Source organism: Salmo salar, chromosome 06 (genome assembly GCF_965601325.2).
Source record: "Salmo salar chromosome 06, fSalSal1, whole genome shotgun sequence".
NCBI lineage: Eukaryota > Metazoa > Chordata > Actinopteri > Salmoniformes > Salmonidae > Salmo > Salmo salar.
Window position 1 is genome coordinate 8,254,073 of NC_138296.1, and position 23,346 is coordinate 8,277,418.

At 42.8% G+C, this 23,346-nt stretch overlaps 1 pseudogene across 1 annotated transcript in view; it reads left to right on the forward strand.

Annotated features, from left to right (window-relative positions):
• The first annotated feature begins 52 nt into the window (after nucleotides 1-52).
• The window catches only part of LOC123743529 (methyltransferase-like protein 22), a 36,074-nt pseudogene continuing 12,780 nt past the window's right edge, over nucleotides 53-23,346 (forward strand). Inside the window, exons 1-4 of the transcript XR_014392508.1 lie at nucleotides 53-185; nucleotides 3,367-3,407; nucleotides 4,973-5,117; nucleotides 17,487-17,558. The product of XR_014392508.1 is annotated as a methyltransferase-like protein 22 (transcript). The remainder of the gene's footprint in view (nucleotides 186-3,366; nucleotides 3,408-4,972; nucleotides 5,118-17,486; nucleotides 17,559-23,346) is intronic.

The following is a 23,346-nucleotide window of genomic DNA, read 5'->3' on the forward strand; positions in this document are numbered from 1 at the left end:
TCCCTGTCCAGACAGAGTCTGAGATAGGGACATGACTAACTAACTATTGTACATGTTATCCAGGCCCAGACAAAGACTCCCTGAGAGGGACAGAGACATGGTCTACCCCATCATCCTCAGCCAGGCAAGAAGAGAGGAAGAGGAAGAGGATGAAGAGGAGTGTCCTAGAGACATCATCAGGATAGGTGAGAAGAGAACAGGACTGGTTTCTACCTCTGACTGACCCTGGTCACTTATTTTGTTTTTAGTCCAATGTAATTCCTGAAGAGCTGAGTGAAGACAGGTCTGAGAGGCAGAAGTATGTGTTATAACTGTGCTTATGTGTGTTATAACTGTGCTTATGTGTGTTATAACTGTGCTTATGTGTGTTATAACTGTGCTTATGTGTGTTATAACTGTGTTTATGTGTGTTATAGCTGTTTGTGTGTGTGTGTGTGCTATAACTGTTTGTGTGTGTGGTATAACTGTGTTTGTGTGTATTAGAGGTCGACCGATTATGATTTTTCAATGCCGATACCGATTATTGGAAGGCCCCGAAAAAAGTCGTTACCGATTAATCGGCCGATTTATTTATTTATAATCATGATAATTACAACAATACTGAATGAACACTTATTTTAACTTAATATAATACATCAATAAAATCAATTTAGCCTCAAATAAATAATGAAACATGTTCAATTTGTTTTAAATAATGCAAAACAAAGTGTTGGAGAAGAAAGTAAAAGTGCAATATGTGCCATGTAAAAAAGCTAAGGTTTAAGTTCCTTGCTCAGAACATGGGAACATATGAAAGCTGGTGGTTCCTTTTAACATGAGTCTTCAATATTCCCAGGTAAGTTTTAGGTTGTAGTTATTATAGGAATTATAGGACTATTTCTCTCTATACGATTTGTATTTCATATACCTTTGACTATTGGATGTTCTTATAGGCACTTTAGTGTTGCCAGTGTAACAGTATAGCTTCCGTCCCTCTCCTCGCTCCTACCTGGGCTTGAACCAGGAACACATCAACAACAGCCACCCTCGAAGCAGCGTTACCCATGCAGGGCAAGGGGAAACAACTACTTCAAGTCTCAGAGTGAGTGACGTTTGAAACGCTATTAGCGCGCACCCCGCTAACTAGCTAGCCATTTCACATCGGTTACACCAGCCTAATCTTGGGAGTTGACAGGCTTGAAGGGGTGGGTATAATTTGTGGAACGTTCCAACAGGAATCTGTTCCAAAAAACGTAAAGTAAAAGGTTGCCAACCAACAACGCATACAAAGTAGCAACGCATACAAACCTAGCTAACTTGCTGCCGAATAGGCATGAACTCACCACGTAGCTTATTCTTAATGTTTGTCTATAGGCAACCAGAGTGAGGACAGACATTTTTCGGAATAAACGTGATGTGTGAAAAACGCAATGAAATAGACCACTCACTACCCGGTATCTTATTCTGCCGCTATACAACTTTGTATGCGTTGTTTTTTGGCAACCTTGTTATTTACGAAGTTTTTGGAATAGATTCCTGTTGGAACCTTCCACAAATTATACCCACCCAGGTTGAAGTCATAAACAGCTTGAAACACAGCGAAGAGCTGCTGGCAAAACGCGCAAAAGTGCTGTCTGAATGAATGCTTACGAGTTATGTTATGTCAATGTTATGTCATAATTACGTAAAATTCGGGCAAATTAGTTCGCAACGAGCCAGGCGGCCCAAACTGTTGCATATACCCTGACTCTGCGTGCAATGAACGCTAGAGATGTGACACAATTTCATGTTAGCAGGCAATATTAACTAAATATGTAGGTTAAAAAATATATACTTGTTTGTTGATTTTAAAGAAAGGCATTGATGTTTATGGTTAGGTACATTGGTGCAACGACAGTGCTTTTTTCGCAAATGCGCTTGTTAAATCAACACCCGTTTGGCGAAATAGGCTATGATTCAATGATAAATTAACAGGCACCGCATCGATTATATGCAACGCAGGACACGTTAGATAACTACACATGGTTGATGATATTACTAGTTTAACTAGTGATTATGTTAAGATTGATAGTTTTTTATAAGATAAGTTTAATGCTAGCTAGCAACTTACCTTGGCTTCTTGCTGCCCTCGCTTAACAGGTAGTCAGCCTGCCATGCAGGCTCCTCGTGCGTTGGATTGCATTAGTAACCGGAAGGTTGCAAAAACAAATCCCTGATTCCCCCCCGAACAAGGCAGTTAACCCCGTTCCTAGGCCGTCATTGAAAATAAGAATGTGTTCTTAATCTGACTTGTCTAGTTAAATAAAGGTGTTAAAAAATATATATATAAAAAAATGTCCCCATTTAAAAAAAAAAAAATTTAATCGGCAAATCTGTGGCCAAAAATACCGATTACCGATTGTTATGAAAACTTGAAATCGGCCCTAATTACCGTAACTTCCGGACTATTAAGCGCACCTGAATATAAGCCACACCCACTGAATTTAAAACAAATTATTATTTTGAACATAAATAAGCCGCACATGTCTATAAGCCGCAGGTGCCTACCGGTACATTGAAACAAATGAACTTTACACAGGCTTTAACGAAACACGGCTTGTAACAAAAATAAATAGGCTTTAACGAAACACGGCTTGTAACAAAAATAAATAGGCTTTAACGAAACACAGCTTGTAACAAAACATTTAAAATTAGCAGTAAGCTTTAGTTGTCTTTTTGCACTGAGTCAATTCCTCACGCTGCTGTTTCCAACGTCTTATCATTGACTCATTAAGACCAAGCTCCCGAGCAGCAGCTTTCCTTTTCCAACAGCCAGATGAATCGCCTTCAACTTGAATGCTGCGTCATATTCATTTCTCCGTGTCTTTGCCATGATGAGGGTGACAAAATGACTACCGTAATCAGAATGATGGGAAGTTTGAGAGCGCTCGATTTAATCTAAACAGTAAACAAAAAAGTTGTTTGACCTTAACCCGTTCGGCAATTTCATTGGTCTAATGAAAGCTTCATGCCGCCAAAAAATTGAGCACGTCACAGAATGTGTTTTTTAGGAGAAAAAAATCCATATATTAGCCGCGTCATTGTTTACGCCGCGAGGTTCAAATCCTGGGAAAAAAGTTGCGGCTTATAGTCCAGAATTTACGGTAATCGGCCATTCCGATTAATCGGTTGACCTCTAGTGTGTATGGTATAACTGTGTTTGTGTGTGTGTGGTATAACTGTGTGTGTTTGTGGTATAACTGTGTTTGTGTGTATGGTATAACTGTGTTTGTGTTATAACTGTGTTTGTGTCTGTGGTTTAACTGTGTTTGTGTTATAACTGTGTTTGTGTGTGTGGTTTAACTGTGTTTGTGTTATAACTGTTTAAATCCAACATGTCTTTAACAGAACACACTATGGCCACACCTTTAGAAGATGTTGGCAAACAGGTGAGTGTCTCTCTCTCTCTGCCTTTCTCTCTCTCTCGCTCTCTCTCTCGCTCTCCCTCGCTCTCTCTCTCTCTCTCTCCCTCTCTCGCTACCTTATTTTTCCTTCCTCTCATATATAATGTACAGAGCCTTCAGAAAGTATTCATACCCCTTGACTTATTCCACATATTGTTGTGTGACAGCTTGAATTCAAAATTGATTTATTTTCTCACCCATCGAGACACAATACCCCATAATGACAGTGAAAACATGTTTTTTTACATTTTTGCACAATTATTGAAAAAGATGTAGAGAAATAACATAAGTATTCACGCCTAGATTTTCAACATTTGCTCATTATTCTTAAAAAATATATATTTAAGCTCTGTCAAATTGGTTGTTGATCATTGCTAGATGACCATTTTCAGGTCTTGCCATAGATTTTCAAGAAGATTTAGGTCAAAACTGTAACTCGGCCACTCCGGAACATTCACTGACTTCTTGGTAAGCAACTCCAGTGTAAATTTGGCCTTGTGTTTTTGGTTACTGTCCTGCTGAAAGGTGAATTCATCTCCTAGTGTCTGGTAGAAAGCAGACTGAACCAGGCTTTCCTCTAGGATTTTGCATGTACTTAGCTCTATTTTCTTTTTTATCCTGAAAAACTCCCCGGTCCTTAATTATTACAAGCATACCCATAACATGATGCAGCCCCCACTATGCTTGAAAATATGGAGAGTGGTCAGTAATGTATTGATTTTGCCCCAAACATAACACTTTGTATTCAGGACAAAAAGTTAATTGCTTTGCCAAATTCTTTGCAGTATTTCTTTAGTGGCTTGTTGCAAACAGGATGTATGTTTTGGAATATTTTTATTCTGTTCATGTTTCCTTCTTTTCACTCTGAAAATTAGGTTAGTATTGTGAAGTAACTACAATGTTGTTGATCCATCTTCAGTTTTCTCCTATCACAGCCATTAAACTCTGTAACTGCTTTAATGTCACCATTGGCCTCATGGTGAAATCCTTGAGTGGTTTCCTACCTCTCCGGCAACTGAGTTGGGAAGGACGCCTGTATCTTTGAAGTGGCTGGGTGTATTGATACACCATCCAAAGTGTAATTAATAACTTCATCATGTTCAAGGGGATATTCTATGTCTATCAATAGGAGCCCTTCTTAACGAGGCATTGGTAAACCTCCCTGGTCTTTGTGGTTGAATCTGTGCTTGTAATTCACTACTCGACTCGGGGACCTTACAGATAATTGTGTATGTGGGGTACAGAGATGAGGTGGTCATTCAAAAATAATGTTAACCACTATTATTACACACAGACTGAGTCCATGTAACTTGTTAAGCACATTTTTACTCCTGAACTTATTTAGGCGTTTCCAGCTTTTCATATTATAATTTTGTGTTAAAAAAAATAAAAACATAATTCCGCTTTGACATAATGGGGTGTTGTGTTTAGGCCAGTGACACAAAATCTAAATGTAATCCATTTTAGATTCAGGCTGTAACACAACACAATGTGGTAAAAGTCAAGGTGTGTGAATACTTTCTGAAGGCACTGTATGGTTCCTTTACTAGGTCTGGCGAGGTGCATTCCTATTGGCTGATTTAATCCTCTCTCAGCAAACTACATTCAGAGGAGCCACCGTCTTGGAGTTGGGGGCGGGGACTGGGCTGACCAGCGTAGTCATGGCAACGGTGGCCAAAACAGTGTACTGCACAGGTAAGGTACCATCAGGTAAACCAGGGTTCTTCACCCCTGGGATCCTCATTTATACATTTTGTTGCGTAAATGCCACACTAAATAGCTGCGTGCGCCATTTCTGAGAAGAATCGGTAACTCCTCCTGGACAATGACGCCCTATATTATTGTATTTCTATCTGCTATAGCCTAGGCTCTGAGATTCATTAGGCTGTGATGTTGTACTCCTGTCGCAAAGCAATACTGTAGCCTGTACTATACTTTTACATAAGTTACCGGTCTATTTACTGTGTTGGAAGAATGCTTTTTTTTTTTTATCAGTAATTTATGCTGTATTTGGAACAAAGGACTGTGACAGTTTCTGAAAGAGAAAACAATGTCAAATTGTTGTGGACCTGTCAGCAGAACATTTGAATTCAACAATGTTTTACATCTACAGTGCCTTCGGAAAGTGTTCAGACCCCTTGACTTTTTCCACATTTTGTTACAGCCTTAATCTAAAATTGTTAAAATTGTTAAAATTGTTTGGGTTTTTTCCTCATCAATGTACACACAATACCCCATAATGACAAAGTGAAAATGGGTTTTTAGAAATTTTTGCAAATTTGTAAAAAAAAAACTGAAATACCACAAATAGGACTATCTTCTGTATATCACCCCTACCTTGTCACAACACAACTGATTGGCTCAAACGCATTAAGAAGGAAAGAAATTCCACAAATTAGCTTTTAACAAGGCACACCTGTTCATTAAAATGCATTCAATGGGACTATCTCATGAAGCTGGTTGAGAGAATGCCAAGAGTGTGCAAAGCTGTCATCAAGGCAAAGGGTGGCTACTTTGAAGAATACAAAATATATTTTGATTTGTTTAACACTTTTTTTTGTTGCTTACTACATGATTCCATATGTGTTATTTCATAGTTTTGATGTTGTCACTATTATTTTATAATGTAGAAAATGGTAAAAAGAAAGAAAACCCTTGAATGAGTTGGTGTGTTCAAACTGTTGTCTGGTACTGTACTAGGTTACTAGGTTGGAATAAGAGATACACATATTCATTTGTTGTATTGCTAATTTGGGAATATGAATCCATCACAGCCAGGAAAGGTGAGAAATGTCTTCTGCAATGGTTATGAACATAATATGAATAGAAAATAGATTCCTGTTTAATTATTTTAGATTCCAGAAATGTAACAGATTTACTCTCTAATGTCAAATCTTGTTAATGTTTCCCTTTTTTTAATTAATCATATCCCCCACGTATTCATCATGTCCCTCACGTATTTATCATGTCCCCCACGTATTCATCATGTCCCCCACGTATTCATCATATCCCCCACGTATTCATCATGTCCCCCACGTATTCATCATATCCCCCACGTATTCATCATGTCCCCCACGTATTCATCATGTCCCCCACGTATTCATCATATCCCCCACGTATTCATTACATTTACATTTAAGTCATTTAGCAGACGCTCTTATCCAGAGCGACTTACAAATTGGTGGATTCACCTTATGATATCCAGTGGAACAACCACTTTACAATAGTGCATCTAAATCTTTAGGGGGGGGGGGGGGGGTTAGAAGGATTACTTTATCCTATCCTAGGTATTCCTTAAAGAGGTGGGGTTTCAGGTGTCTCCGGAAGGTGGTGATTGACTCCGCTGTCCTTGCGTCGTGAGGGAGCTTGTTCCACCATTGGGGTGCCAGAGCAGCGAACAGTTTTGACTGGGCTGAGCGGGAACTGTGCTTCCTCAGAGATAGGGAGGCGAGCAGGCCAGAGGTGGATGAACGCAGTGCCCTTGTTTGGGTGTAGGGCCTGATCAGAGCCTGAAGGTACGGAGGTGCCGTTCCCTTCACAGCTCCGTAGGCAAGCACCATGGTCTTGTAGCGGATGCGAGCTTCAACAGGAAGCCAGTGGAGAGAGCGGAGGAGCGGGGTGACGTGAGAGAACTTGGGAAGGTTGAACACCAGACGGGCTGCAGCGTTCTGGATGAGTTGTAGGGGTTTAATGGCACAGGCAGGGAGCCCAGCCAACAGCGAGTTGCAGTAATCCAGACGGGAGATGACAAGTGCCTGGATTAGGACCTGCGCCGCTTCCTGTGTGAGGCAGGGTCGTACTCTGCGAATGTTGTAGAGCATGAACCTACAGGATCGGGTCACCGCCTTGATGTTAGTAGAGAACGACAGGGTGTTGTCCAGGGTCACTCCAAGGTTCTTAGCACTCTGGGAGGAGGACACAATGGAGTTGTCAACCGTGATGGCGAGATCATGGAATGGGCAGTCCTTCCCCGGGAGGAAGAGCAGCTCCGTCTTGCCGAGGTTCAGCTTGAGGTGGTGATCCGTCATCCACACTGATATGTCTGCCAGACATGCAGAGATGCAATTCACCACCTGGTTATCAGAAGGGGGAAAGGAGAAGATTAATTGTGTGTCATCTGCATAGCAATGGTAGGAGAGACCATGTGAGGATATGACGGAGCCAAGTGACTTGGTGTATAGCGAGAATAGGAGAGGGCCTAGAACAGAGCCCTGGGGGACACCAGTGGTGAGAGCACGTGGTGCGGAGACAGATTCTCGCCACGCCACCTGGTAGGAGCGACCTGTCAGGTAGGACGCAATCCAAGCGTGGGCCGCGCCGGAGATGCCCAACTCGGAGAGGGTGGAGAGGAGGATCTGATGGTTCACCGTATCAAAGGCAGCAGATAGGTCTAGGAGGATGAGAGCAGAGGAGAGAGAGTTAGCTTTAGCAGTGCGGAGAGCCTCCGTGACACAGAGAAGAGCAGTCTCAGTTGAATGACCAGTCTTGAAACCTGACTGATTTGGATCGAGAAGGTCATTCTGAGAGAGATAGCAGGAGAGCTGGCCAAGGACGGCACGTTCAAGAGTTTTGGAGAGAAAAGAAAGAAGGGATACTGGTCTGTAGTTGTTGACATCGGAGGGATCGAGTGTAGGTTTTTTCAGAAGGGGTGCAACTCTCGCTCTCTTGAAGACGGAAGGGACGTAGCCAGCGGTCAAGGATGAGTTGATGAGCAAGGTGAGGTAAGGGAGAAGGTCTCCGGAAATGGTCTGGAGAAGAGAGGAGGGGATAGGGTCAAGCGGACAGGTTGTTGGGCGGCCGGCCGTCACAAGACGCGAGATTTCATCTGGAGAGAGAGGGGAGAAAGAGGTCAAAGCACAGGGTAGGGCAGTGTGAGCAGGACCAGCGGTGTCGTTTGACTTAGCAAACGAGGATCGGATGTCGTCAACCTTCTTTTCAAAATGGTTGACGAAGTCATCCGCAGAGAGGGAGGAGGGGGGGGGGGAGGGGGAGGAGGATCAGGAGGGAGGAGAAGGTGGCAAAGAGCTTCCTAGGGTTAGAGGCAGATGCTTGGAATTTAGAGTGGTAGAAAGTGGCTTTAGCAGCAGAGACAGAAGAGGAAAATGTAGAGAGGAGGGAGTGAAAGGATGCCAGGTCCGCAGGGAGGCGAGTTTTCCTCCATTTCCGCTCGGCTGCCCGGAGCCCTGTTCTGTGAGCTCGCAATGAGTCGTCGAGCCATGGAGCAGGAGGGGAGGAACGAGCCGGCCTGGAGGATAGGGGACATAGAGAATCAAAGGATGCAGAAAGGGAGGAGAGGAGGGTTGAGGAGGCAGAATCAGGGGATAGGTTGGAGAAGGTTTGAGCAGAGGGAAGAGATGATAGGATGGAAGAGGAGAGAGTGGCGGGAGAGAGAGAGCGAAGGTTGGGACGGCGCAATACCATCCGAGTAGGGGCAGAGTGAGAAGTGTTGGATGAGAGCGAGAGGGAAAAGGATACAAGGTAGTGGTCGGAGACTTGGAGGGGAGTTGCAATGAGATTAGTGGACGAACAGCATCTAGTAAAGATGAGGTCAAGCGTATTGCCTGCCTTGTGAGTAGGGGGGGAAGGTGAGAGGGTGAGGTCAAAAGAGGAGAGGAGTGGAAAGAAGGAGGCAGAGAGGAATGAGTCAAAGGTAGACGTGGGGAGGTTAAAGTCACGCAGAACTGTGAGAGGTGAGCCATCCTCAGGAAAGGAACTTATCAATACGTCAAGCTCATTGATGAACTCTCCAAGGGAACCTGGAGGGCGATAAATGATAAGGATGTTAACCTCTATGGGCTAGGTGGGACGCTAGCGTGCCACCCGTGGTGCACTCCATCAACAGCAGGTGCATTTCAAGAGCGGCAAATTTGAATCCAAATAAATGTCAAAATTCAAATTTTTCAAAAATACAACTATTTTACACCATTTGAAAGATAAACATCTCCTTAATCTAACCACGTTTTACGATTTCAAAAAGGTTTTACGGCGAAAGCATAAATTTAGAGTATGTTAGGACAGTACATTTACAAGAGTTGTGTGTAATGTTTTGTCAAGTCAAAGACAGGGTCACCAAAACCATAAAACCAGCTAAAATGATGCACTAACCTTTTACAATCTCCATCAGATGACACTCCTAGGACAGTATGTTAGACAATGCATGCATTTTTAGTTCTATCAAGTTCATATTTATATCCAAAAACAGCGTTTTACTATGGCATTGATGTTGAGGAAATCGTTTCCCTCCAATAACCGGCAGTCAAGTCAGCGTCACAAATTAAATAATTAAAATTAGAAAACATTGGTAAAATATTATATTGTCATTTAAAGAATTATAGATTTACATCTCTTGAACGCAATCAACTTGCCAGATTTAAAAATAACCTTACTGGGAAATCACACTTTGCAATAATCTGAGCACTGCGCCCAGAAAAATACGCGTTGCGATACAGACTAGACGTCATGTTGGGGAGATCTAAAATCGAAAATACTATGTAAATAATCCATTACCTTTGATTCTCTTCATCAGATGTCACTTCCAGGTATCACAGGTCCATAACGAATGTAGTTTTGTTCAAAAAAGCTCATCATTTATGTCCAAAAATCTCCGTCTTGTTAGCATATGATCTAAGCCAGCCGGACTTCTCGTCATGAACGAGGGGAAAAAATATATTTCCGTTCGTTCAAACATGTCAAACGTTGTATAGCATAAATCATTAGGGCCTTTTTTAACCAGAACATGAATAATATTCAAGGTGGACGAATGCATACTCTTTTATAACGTATTGGAACGAGGGTACCCAACATGAACTCGCGCGCCAGGTGTCTAATGGGACATCATCGTTCCATGGCTCTTGTTCGGTCAGATCTCCCTCCAGAAGACTCAAAACACTTTGTAAAGGCTGGTGACATCTAGTGGAAGCAATAGGAAGTGCCAAAATATTCCTCAGCCCCTGTGTTTTTCAATGGGATAGGTTTAAAGTCAATACAACACATCAGGTATCCACTTCCTGTCAGAAAATGTCTCAGGGTTTTGCCTGCCAAATGAGTTCTGTTATACTCACAGACACCATTCAAACAGTTTTAGAAACTTTAGAGTGTTTTCTATCCATATATAATAAGTATATGCATATTCTAGTTACTGGGTAGGATTAGTAACCAGATTAAATCGGGTACATTTTTTTTATCCAGACGTGCAAATGCTGCCCCCTAGCCCTAACAGGTTAAGCTTGAAAGGGCTGGTAACTGTGACAGCATGGAATTCAAATGAGGAGATAGACAGATGGGTCAGGGGAGAAAGAGAGAATGTCCACTTGGGAGAGATGAGGATTCCAGTGCCACCACCCCGCTGGCCAGATGCTCTCGGGGTATGCGAGAACACGTGGGCAGACGAGGAGAGAGCAGTAGGAGTAGCAGTGTTATCTGTGGTAATCCATGTTTCCGTCAGTGCCAAGAAGTCGAGGTGCTGGAGTGTAGCATAGGCTGAGATGAACTCTGCCTTGTTGGCCGCAGACCGGCAGTTCCAGAGGCTGCCGGAGACCTGGAACTCCACGTGGGTCGTGCGCGCTGGGACCACCAGGTTAGAGTGGCAGCGGCCACGCGGTGTGATGCGTTTGTGTGGCCTGTGCAGAGGGGAGAGAACAGGGATAGACAGACACATAGTTGACAGGCTACAGAAGAGGCTACGCTAATGCAAAGGAGATTGGAATGACAAGTGGACTACACTTCTCGAATGTTCAGGAAGTTAAGCTTACGTTGCAAAAATGTTATTGACTAAAATGACGAAGATGATACAGTACTGCTGGCTGGTGAAGTAGGCTAGCTAGCAGTGGCTGCGTTGTTGACTTTGTTTGAACGTGTAGCTGGCTAGGTAACCTCGATAGTTTCAGTACTACACCTTATCATGATACAAAAGCAACTATGGCGTCGCGGGGGACGAAAAATAGCTGGCTATCTAACCTCGATAATTACTCTAAACTACACAGTTATCAAACTATGACAAAGTCAACTAACACTGCACTAGTCAAATCGTTCCGTTGTAGTGTATTAGTTAGTTTCTACAGTGCTGCTAGTCAGTAAAGGTTGGCTAGCTAGCAGTGGGTTTGATGATGACTAGGTGTGTTGACTAAGTCTGGACAACGGCGTCGCGGCACGGCTGGCTAGCTAACCTCGATAAATTACTCTAAACTACACAATTATCAAACTATGACAAAGACAACTAACACTGCACTAGTCAAATTGTTCCGTTGTAGTGTATTAGTTTCTACAGTGCTGCTAGTCAGTAAATGTTGGCTAGCTAGCAGTGGGTTTGATGATGACTAGGTGTGTTGACTAAGTCTGGACAACGGCGGCACGGCTGGCTAGCTAACCTCGATAAATTACTCTAAACTACACAATTATCTTAGATACAAATACAGCAAAGACAGCTATGTAGCTAGCTAGCACTACACTAATCAAGTCGTTCCGTTGTAATGTAATAGTTTCTACAGTGCTGCTAGTCGGTAGAAGTTGGCTAGTTGGCTAGCTAGCAGTGTTGACTAAGTTAGGAGGACGAAAACAGCTGGCTGGCTAGCTAACCTCGATAATTACTCGATAATTACTCTAAACTACACAATTATCTTTGATACAAAGACAGCTATGTAGCTAGCTAAGAAATAATTGCTCAGATCAAACAAATCAAACCGTTGTAATGTAATGAAATGTAATATTACCTGTGGAGCGAAGCGAAGTGCGACTACCCCCTCCAAACCCGGAAGTCATCATGTCCCCCACGTATTCATCATGTCCCTCACGTATTCATCATGTCCCCCACATATTCATCATGTCCCCCACATATTCATCATGTCCCCCACGTATGGTCCTGGTCCTGGAGAGCTACTGGGGTTGCAGGCTTCTGTTCCAGCCCTGCACTGTTTGGAAATGAGGCCCCTGGTCCTGGAGAGATACTGGGGTTTTGCAGGCTTCTGTTCCAGCCCTGCACTGTTTGTAAATGAGTCCCCTGGACCTGGAGAGATACTGGGGTTGCAGGCTTCTGTTCCAGCCCAGCACTGTTTATAAATGAGGCCCCTGGTCCTGGTCCAATTCAACAGACAGCAATGTAACTTGAATTGAGAGCATCTTGTTGCTCACCTTGTAGCTCTCCTTGCCCAGATAGTCTGGCCCAGTCTGAAGAGTACTATCCTAGGTAGAAAATCTCACTTCTGAATAATCCCTTGGCATGATGTGATAAGAAATCGTACCTTTTTTAAATAATTGCACCGTATTTCTCAATTTAACAATTTTAAGCATGGCTGCTGTTGCAGGCCCATTTCACCTTCTCATAATAGGCTAATTTCCCCTTCTCATAATAAAGCTGCTGGAATTCTATTGCTCTCAATCATAGTAATGGTACACACACTCACTCACTCATAGGTTAGCTAACTAAGGATGTTGGGCACTGCACTGATAAACAGCATGTAACTTTTCACTTATTTGGGATAGTTTGACAGCTTGCTGATGCAGTGACGTTCCCAGCAGTCAGTCCGGACTTCAGCTTGTTTCCAAAGCACCAATCACGACATTGTAACGTTGGGTCAGGTAAAAGCACAGCGCAGCAGCAGACTCATTAATGTACTGACTCAAGGCAGAGCAGGCTGTTCGCTGCTGTCGCTTGCCTTTCTCTGACATTTTTCCAACTTAACGACGATGACGTGCAGAGCGCTTTATATCTGTGGCAAATCATTTCTCCTACTAACATGACAGCATTGTTGCGTTAGGTATTTGTTTAATTAGGTTGTTTCCCGTCATGATGACGATGATCTGGACCTGTTAGTGGTAGTTTTGTGACAGGTGCACTATGCACATTTAATTTAGATTTTTAAACATCGTTTTTTGTTTAGGGATTTTTTCTTAATGACGCCGTTTCTTTGAAACGTTTTAAGGTTTAAATGTTCACACCCCTAGTTTACAGGAGCCCTGGCCCTGCCAGCAAACTGGCTCAGAATATACAGTCACATTAATCTTATCCAGGTAATATCACACATTGTTTAAATGTATAGCTTCAACAATGAAAGGAACAGATGGATTACATGTAGTGACTAGCAGCAATCACATTTAGAAAAGATTCATTCAAAGCTGTTAAAAGGATGGTTCAGTGATGTATCAAGTCATTGACTGTCACAACCGTCGTCAAGAATGGACCAAGGCGCAGCAGGTATGTGGGTACTCGTGTTTTTTAATTTAAAAAAAAGGAGTAAAGTATCCACTGGACAAAAACAATAAAGACTACAGCAACAGTCTTGCATGCACATACAACGCAGTGCAAGGACAACTACCCACAACCCCAAAGAAAAACACACACTCCTATATAGGACTCCCAATCAAAGGCAACTCAACACACCTGCCGTCAATTGGGAGTCCCAATCACCAACACAACCATTCACACACACAAAACCCCCTGCCACATCCTGACCAAGACTAACACAATTACGCCCTCTGCTGGTCAGGACGTGACATTGACATAATGGGGACCAGGATAGTGATTTAACATGCCTCTAAACCCACATCTGTAGATAATGGTGACCAGGATAGTGATCTGACTGGAATGGTGCCGTGTGTTTCTACCAGTCAACTCTATTGATCTGACTGACATGCGTTTTTCTGGATGTTTTTGTTGTTATTCTGTCTCTCACTGTTCAAATAAACCTACCATTAAAATGATAGACTGATCATTTCTTTGTCAGTGGGCAAACGTACAAAATCAGCAGGGGATCAAATACTTTTTTCCCTCACTGTAATAGTGCAATCAAGACATTCAACGTGAGGAAAATCACTCTCCCACCTGATTCGGGCTTGTTGCAGATGCGTGGGAGTAATGTGTTGAAAGGGAAAAAGCATACTGCTCTTGCCAGTATCACGTCAGTTCTTCCAGCTTAATGAACTGAGTGCAGGTGGATGTTTCTTCTGTAAAGGCCCAGTGCAGTCCACAATGTGGTTTTCCTGGGTTTTATACACAGTGCCTTTAGAAGGTATTCATACCCCATCGACTTTTTCCACATTTTGTTACGTTGGATTAAATAAAAAGAAATCCTCAGCAATCTATGTGTTTGCACATTTATAAAAAAAAATAAACAGAAATACCTTATTTACAGAAGTATACAGACCCTTTGCTATGAGACTCGAATTTGAGTTTAGGTGCATCCTGTTTTCGTTGATCATCCTTGATGTTTCTACAACTTGATTGGAGTCCACCTGTGGTAAATTCATTTGATTGGGCATGATTTGGAAAGGCACACACCAGTCTATTTAAGTTCCCACAGTTGACAGTGCATGTCAGAGCAAAAACCAAGACATGAGGTCAAAGGAATTGTCAGTAGAGCTCCAAGACAGGATTGTGTTGAGGCACAGATCTGGGGAAGGGTACCAAAACATTTCTGCAGCATTAAAGGTCCCCAAGAACACAGTGACCTCCATCATTCGTAAATGGAAGAAATCTGGAACCACCAAGACTTCCTAGAGCTGGCCACCCTGCCAAACTGGTCAATCGAGGGAGAAGGGCCTTGGTCCAGGGAGGTGACCAAGAACCCGAGGGTCACTCTGACAGAGCTCTAGAATTCCTCTGTGGAGATTTGAGAACTTTCCAGAAGGACAACTATCTCTGCAGCACACAATCAGGCCTTTATGGAGGATTGGCCAGACGGAAGCCACTCCTCAGTAAAAGGCACATGACAGCCCACTTGGAGTTTGTCAGAAGGCACCTAAAGACTCTCAGACCATGAGAAACTATATTCTCTGGTCTGATGAAACCAAGATTGAACTCTTTGGCCTGAATGTCAAGCGTCACCTCTGGAGGAAACCCGGCACCATCCCTACGGTGAAGCTTGGTGGTGGCAGCATCATGCTGTGGGGATGTTTTTCAGCTGCAGGAACTGGGATACTAGTCAGGATCGAGGAAAAGATGAACGGCGCAAAGTATAGAGAGATCCTTGATGAAAACCTGCTCCATAGCGCTCAGGACCTCAGACTGGGACGAAGGTTCATCTTCCAACAGGACAACGACCCTAAGCACACAGCCAAGACAACGCAGGAGTGACTTCGGGACAAGTATTTGAATGTCCTTGAGTGGCCCAGCTAGAGCCCAGACTTGAACCCGATCGAACGTCTCTGGAGAGACCTGAAAATAGCTGTGTAGCAACGCTCCCCATCCAACCAACAGAGCTTGAGAGGATCTGCAGAGAAGAATGGAACTCCCCAAATACAGGTGTGCCAAGCTTGTAGCGTCATACCCAAGAAGACTCAAGGCTGTAATCGCTGCCAAAGGTGCTTCAACAAGTTACTGAGTAAATAGTCTGAATACTTATGTCAATATGATATTTCCGTTTTTTATAAATGAGCAAAAATAAATAAATAACCTGTTTTTGCTTTGTCATTATAGGGTATTGTGTGTAGATTGATGAGGGATTTTTTTTTAATACATTTTATAAAGCTGTAGCGTAACAAAATGTGGAAAAAGTCAAGGTGTCTGAATACTTTCCGAAGGCACTGTATATTACCACACTATGAGGTTGGAATAATACTGTGAAATTGGGAAAATTATGATAATGTCCTTTTAGTATAAGAGCTGTTTGAAAAGGCTGCCTGAAATTTCACCCTGTTTTGGTGGGGTGGAGTTTTGGCCTGCCTGGTGTCATCACCAATTAGTTACTACACCAATAAGAAAAAGTGTTCCAAACCTCTCCCAATAACAGCTAGTTTTCCCTTCCCATCTCAGACCACTCAGACAGTCCTAGTGTTCCATACCTCTCTCCCAATAACAGCTAGTTTTCCCTTCCCATCTCAGACCACTCAGACAGTCCTAGTGTTCCATACCTCTCTCCCAATAACAGCTAGTTTTCCCATCCCATCTCAGACCACTCAGACAGTCCTAGTGTTCCATACCTCTCTCCCAATAACAGCTAGTTTTCCCTTCCGATCTCATACCACTCAGACAGTCCTAGCAAAATTATTGCTTGAGAAATTGCAGTTTTCTAAGAAGCAATTTTTGTCTAGTTTTTTTTACCATTATCATTGAAACCAATCACAGTAAGGTACTTAAATGTTACCCAGAAATGATTTGATATTGAGATAAAAATGGCTGCGTTTGTCCTTTAAAGTGATAATTATTGCACTTGTATTAAAGTGCTCTTCTGGAGAGGGAAAGAACATTTCAAAGGGCAAGATAATTCCAAGCTACTGTGCCTGTCTTTCTGCCTGTCTGTCTGTCTTTCTGCCTGCCTGCCTGTCTGTCTGTCTGCCTGCCTGCCTGTCTGTCTGCCTGTCTGCATAGACCAGGAAGCATCATATTAACTAGACTGTTCTTCTGAATCTATTCAGGGAATGAAAATTCCATTACTTCTAAGGTCAGGGAATGAAAATGCCATTTACTACTAAGGTCAGGGTGAGTAATAGTACTACTGCCTATCATCTCTGATTCAGAAACCATTCTACATGGTAGTTACCATGCTTCACTGAACAAAGGTCAGAATCATCTCTGATACAGAAACCATTCTACATGGTAGTCACCATGCTTCACTGAACCAAGGTCAGAATCATCTCTGATACAGAAACCATTCTACATGGTAGTCACCATGCTTCACTGAACCAAGGTCAGAATCATCTCTGATACAGAAACCATTTTACATGGTAGTTACCATGCTTCACTGAACCAAGGTCAGAATCATCTCTGATACAGAAACCATTCTACATGGTAGATACCATGCTTCACTGAACCAAGGTCAGAATCATCTCTGATACAGAAACCATTCTACATGGTAGTTACCATGCTTCACTGAACCAAGGTCAGAATCATCTCTGATACAGAAACCATTCTACATGGTAGTCACCATGCTTCACTGAACCAAGGTCAGAATCATTTTAAGAATTGATGAGCTGGTAGCAAGCTGTAAGAAGGTATCTTATTTGTCGTGTTTGTTCTATTTCCAATGTTGTGTTTTAGAGTGTTGGAAGACCAATGTCTCTGTAATGTTTCTAAGTTTAAAGTTACATAAATGCTATGTCAAATCCCAATATCTGTGTAACGTTGTGTTGCAGACGTTGGGGAGGACCTACTGAGCATGTGCCAGAAGAACGTGACGTTAAACAGACACCTGATGGAACCTGCAGGTGAGCGAACATTGAATAGTTAGTTAGACAATGTGTAGTTAGAGAACATTTAGTTAGAGAACGTTACTTAAACAACGTTTAGCACAGGGCTGCCGGCAAACGTGTGACCAGCTGGCATTTTCAATCAGGTCGGGCAGTGCCTCACCACTTCTGATTTAGTTAAATTAAAAATATTTATGCAAAGCGTTAAGATGAAGTACAAAGTAATGTTTTTTCGACTTATTTGCCTCATGATTTGTCAAATGGGGAGTGCTGCAGGCACATGGGAGTGCTGCAGGCACATGGGAGTGCTGCAGGCTGTGTGTTTCTGGACCAACCAGATTCCCAGAAATCACAGGTCATGCAGGCCAGGCACTACGCATTAAAGAATAGGCCTATTTATTTAGCAAACATGATAACGCATCCCTCCCGAGTCCAGAAACAAGCATATACTCTTTAACAGAAATGTTGCTGCAGCCTACACCAAACCATTAGCAGTCTGACATGCTGTATGGGATAACAAGGAGATGATTTACCAGTCTGATCAACTGGCCTACTGACATGCTGTATGGGATAACAAGGAGATGATTTACCAGTCTGATCAACTGGCCTACTGACATGCTGTATGGGATAACAAGGAGATGATTTACCAGTCTGGTCTACTGACATGCTGTATGGGATAACAAGGAGATGATTTACCAGTCTGATCTACTGACATGCTGTATGGGATAACAAGGAGATGATTTACCAGTCTGGTCTACTGACATGCTGTATGGGATAACAAGGAGATGATTTACCAGTCTGATCAACTGGCCTACTGAATTCAGCCTACGGTGGTCCGGCACAGGCGGCAGGTAGCCTAGGCACGGCAGGTAGCCTCGTGGTTAGAGTGTTGGTCCAGTAACCGAAAGGTTGCTGGATCGAATCCCCGAGCTGACAGGGTAAAAATCTGCCATTCTGCCCCTAAGCAAGGCAGTAAACCCACTATTCCCCGGGCACTGACAACGTGGATGTCGATTAAGGCGGCCCCCCGCACCTCTCTGATTCAGAGAGGTTGGGTTAAATGTGTCAGACACATTTCAGTTGAATACATTCAGTTGGACAACTGACTAGCTATCCCCCTTTCCTGTCCTTTCTGACAGGGTAAACCAACCTCTAACGTTATCTATCTACAGGGAACAGAGTTTTACCTGGTTAGGTCACCAAATCAGGAAAAACTCTGAGCCCCACCCCTCTGGAACCTTCAACTGGACAATATTTATTTGTGTAAATATTCTCCTGGTTCACATACATTTGATACTGCCATCCCACATTGTTTATGAAAATGTATAACACTCCAAAATATACCGTAACCCTAAAGATCTTTATTTATTAAATGCATGGTTTAGCCGATGTTAGATGTACTGTAGGGTTTTTCCACCTTGGTACTTAAAACCTCTTATGGACAGCTCGCCAATATCCAATGGTAGCGCCTGGCGCGAAATACGAAAAACCTTAAAAATGCTATAATTTCAATTTCTCAAACATATGACTATTTTACACCATTTGAAAGATAAGACTCTCCTTTATCTAACCACATTGTCCGATTTCGAAAAGGCTTTACAGCGAAAGCAAAACATTAGATTATGTCAGGAGAGTACCCAGCCAGAAATAATCACACACCCATTTTTCAAGCTAGCATATAATGTCACAAAAACCAAAACCACAGCTAAATGCAGCACTAACCTTTGATGATCTTCATCAGATGACACTCCTAGGACATTATGTTATACAATACATGCATGTTTTGTTCAATCAAGTTCATATTTATATCAAAAACCAGCTTTTTACATTAGCATGTTTTGTTCAGAACTAGCATACCCACCGAAAACTTCCAGTGAATTTACTAAATTACTCACGATAAACGTTGACAAAAAAACATAACAATTATTTTAAGAATTATAGATACAGAACTCCTTTATGCAATCGCAGTGTCCGATTTTAAAATAGCTTTTCGGTGAAAGCACATTTTGCAATATTCTGAGTATATAGCCGGCCATCACGGCTAGCTAGTTTGACACCCACCAAGTTTGGCACTCACCAAACTCAGATTTACTATAAGGAAAATTGGATTACCTTTGCTGTTCTTCGTCAGAATGCACTCCCAGGACTTCTACTTCAACAACCAATGTTGTTTTGGTTCCAAATAATCCATAGTTATATCCAAATAGCTCCGTTTTGTTCGTGCGTTCAAGTCACTATCCGAAGGGTGACGCGCCGGGGCGTTTCGTGACAAAAAAAATTCAAAATATTCCATTATCGTACTTCGAAGCATGTCAAACGCTGTTTAAAATCAATTTTTATGCGATTTTTCTCATAAAATAGCAATAATATTCCAACCGGGAGACGTTGTATCCGTTCAAACACCGAAAGTAAAACATGGAGTCGTCACATGCACGCGCGCGCCAGTGTCATTGTCCTCAGAAGGACCACTGACCAATACCCCTGCTGTTTTTCACCCAGAGACTGCAGAGCTATCGTTCAACGTTCTGGCGCCTTCCTAGAGCCAATGAAAGCCTTAGAAAATGTCACGTTAACAGCAGAGATATTTTCGATAAAGAGGCTATAGAAGGACAAGAAATGGTCAGACAGGGCACTTCCCATATTGAATCTTCTCAGGTTTTGGCCTGCCATATGAGTTCTGTTATACTCACAGACACCATTCAAACAGTTTTAGAAACTTTAGGGTGTTTTCTATCCAAATCTACTAATTATATGCATATTCTAGTTTCTGGGCAGGAGTAATAACCAGATTAAATCGGGTATGTTTTTTATCCGGCCGTGAAAATACTGCCCCCTAGCCATAACAGGTTAAATATAATATCTGTACATTTTGTTAGGGTTACATGCGTAGTAAGTTGTGAACCTGCTGGTGTTGGGTGTTTAGCGGGGAGGGCTTGCGCTTGCGCTGATTGGACCATTCTAACGAACCCACATGTGTGGTTTGGTTGGGTGGGGTTGTCCCGTCTGATTCTACTTGGCCGAGTTCGACTGTTTCAGGACCTGTTTCGGGATGTGCGTTAACACAGCCCAATCAACCTGATCAGGCGATTCGTGTTGGGTGTGTGATTCGGGTTGCTCCTCTCGCGAGACCACTCATCTGGGGACCTTGTGTGGCCCAGGAAGTGTGTGCGTTTGCTCTCTTTTGACTGAACTGCCTGACCTAGTGTGGGGCTACTGCTACTGCGTGTGTGTGGTCAGAACAAATAAATAAATAGATACAAAATCCTGTGATACCGCTTCGGACAAAAATTAGCGAAGGACTGCTTGGACAGGTTGTTTGGCTATGTGGCTCTGCTGGGTTGAAAAAGCTACATAAATAAATAGATAGAAAATCCTGTGATACCGCTTCGGACAAAAATTAGCGAAGGACTGCTTGGACAGGTTGTTTGGCTATGTGGCTCTGCTGGGTTGAAAAAGCTACATAAATAAATAGATAGAAATCCTACACGATCGCGCCTATGGAAAATTAGAAGGCTTGATTGGGTGGGCTGTTCACGAAATCGCTCGAGGAACGAGGATCTGTATGCAGTGAACAGATAGGGTGCAGGAGAATTTCGACTTAGGTAAGCGAATGGGAACTGCAAAAAATTAGTCCTACAGATAATAACGCTCCGCTTTGCTAACGGCGCCGGAAGATCAGTAGGGTCCACCGCGTAGCTGCTCTGAGGAACAGAGGACAGTACGAGGGGGGGCAAACAGTGTGAAGGGAAGCTGACTCGATTAAGCAGAATTTCCGACATACTACAAAAATCCTATGAATACAAAGTTATCCTGTGTTGAGGAAGTGTATCAGGAATAGACTGAGGTTTATAGGTCGCTTTAGGTAAGGTGAGGTGTGAATGAACGAATGTGAATAAAGATTGTATGAATGCAAATAAAAGACTAAATGAGTGAAAGTTTAGGTATGAGAAGTATATCAGAAGCGAGCCAGAAGTGTGGAGCAAGAAGGAGAAATATTGTGTGTGTGTGTGCGCTATTTTGGGACATAGAAGGAACTGTGAGGCTCCGCTGTGACAGCCGCTTGATATATGATATAGGAGGGAGAGTCGGGTTAAACTCTCGTTGGGGAAAAGGGGACAAAACCAATAGATAACGAATAAGGAAAGCTATATGTAAAAATAGAACATTGATATAATAAAGTATGTTAAACTGATAAAACTGGGAAATACATAGGATACAATAAAAAGCAGTAAACGCATACACATAGTGTGTAGGCAGGAAAGGAAAAACATACGAATAAAATATAAACTACAGAGAGTAGTTAAATAAAGCCAAGTTAGTTAGAATAAAATAAGATAAAATACCGAACCGCGATATAAAGTTATAGCATTCACGAATCGGATAGCATAGCGCAGTAGAAACACTAGTAAAGAATAAAATACCATAGAGCTGCTGGATCCCTAGGGGGCCGCAGTTTAAGGAAAAAGGATCAGATTACGATAACTAGGAGAGACAGAGAGGGTCTGGGGAAACCCTGAAAAATAGGAACCAGGACTAAGATAGACAGAATAAAATAGGATGAAGCAATAAGAAGCAATCGGATAAAATAGCGAGCAAATAAATATAAATAGAAAAGAATAGAAATTATAAGGAATAAAAAAATAACTTAAACTTATAAAGCTGAGGTATAGATAGCCCTCAAAATGAATAGGACGCCGGTAGAGACCTTGGGGGCCAGACACCCCTTAAGTAAAGATGAAATAAAGAAAACGTCTGAAAAATGGGAAAAACGCACCAGGGAATTGAATACTAAGTGGCCTGCAGTGGGGACATTGGATATCTCTGTGTGTGAGGAAATGGAGATTTTAATAAAGAACTATAAACCAAACGACAAAAGAAGAAAGCAGGACACTATAGTCTAGTTCCGAATAAACAATGTCCAATCCTGATTAAAGGAAATCAAGGACACTACATACCATGGGCTACGCAGGACCTGGAAGGGTTGGTTGCCCGGTTGCCGGACCTCCATGAGGGAGCTGAAAAGTGGATCAGAACCTTTGAAGAATTTACAATGGGGAAATTGCTGGCGGTGGGCGACATAAGGGCATTGTTGGCAAGGGTAACGAGCGTGCAGAGAATGGGAGAAATCATGCAGGAGGGAGGAATCAACGGCACAGCGTGTGAGGTGTCAAGGGATGGACTGATGTTTGACAGGTATAGGCCTGCCGTCTAGAGGGCCCTAACGGCAGCATACCCAACAAAAGTGGACCCCAAGGCACTAAGGGGAGAGGCCATTGGAGCTACAGAAAACCCGGCTGCATACCTGCATGGACAATTGAAAAATGGAGAATGGAAACAGAACAGGACCCGGAGGAAAATGAACTGATGACAACAATGTTCCGGACCTCAGTGGTGGAAGCCATGCCCCAGCCGGTGAGGAACCGACTGGAGGACGTGGTGGGACTTACTTCAAAACCTTACAAAGAATTCTGTGACTATGTAATTCACGCTGTGGAGAAACATAGAAAGGAAGAACAAAAACAAACTGAACAAGGAAAGGACATCCAGAGAAGGCTGGCACAGTTGCAGCTGGATGAACTGACCAAAGGGAAAAAGAATATCCAGGCCTCAGTAACCAACCCTGTGCCCGAGATAGGAACAATGGCTGCTGTTTCACCAGGAGGGCCGCAACCGTTGACCCCTGGCCAGACCCAAGTGCCTGCCCCATTGCCAGTAGCAAATGTGTACACACAGCCCCCGAATTGGAATGGTGGGAATAGACAACAGAAAAACATACAGGGGGATCAAAGGAGACAACCCAGGACCC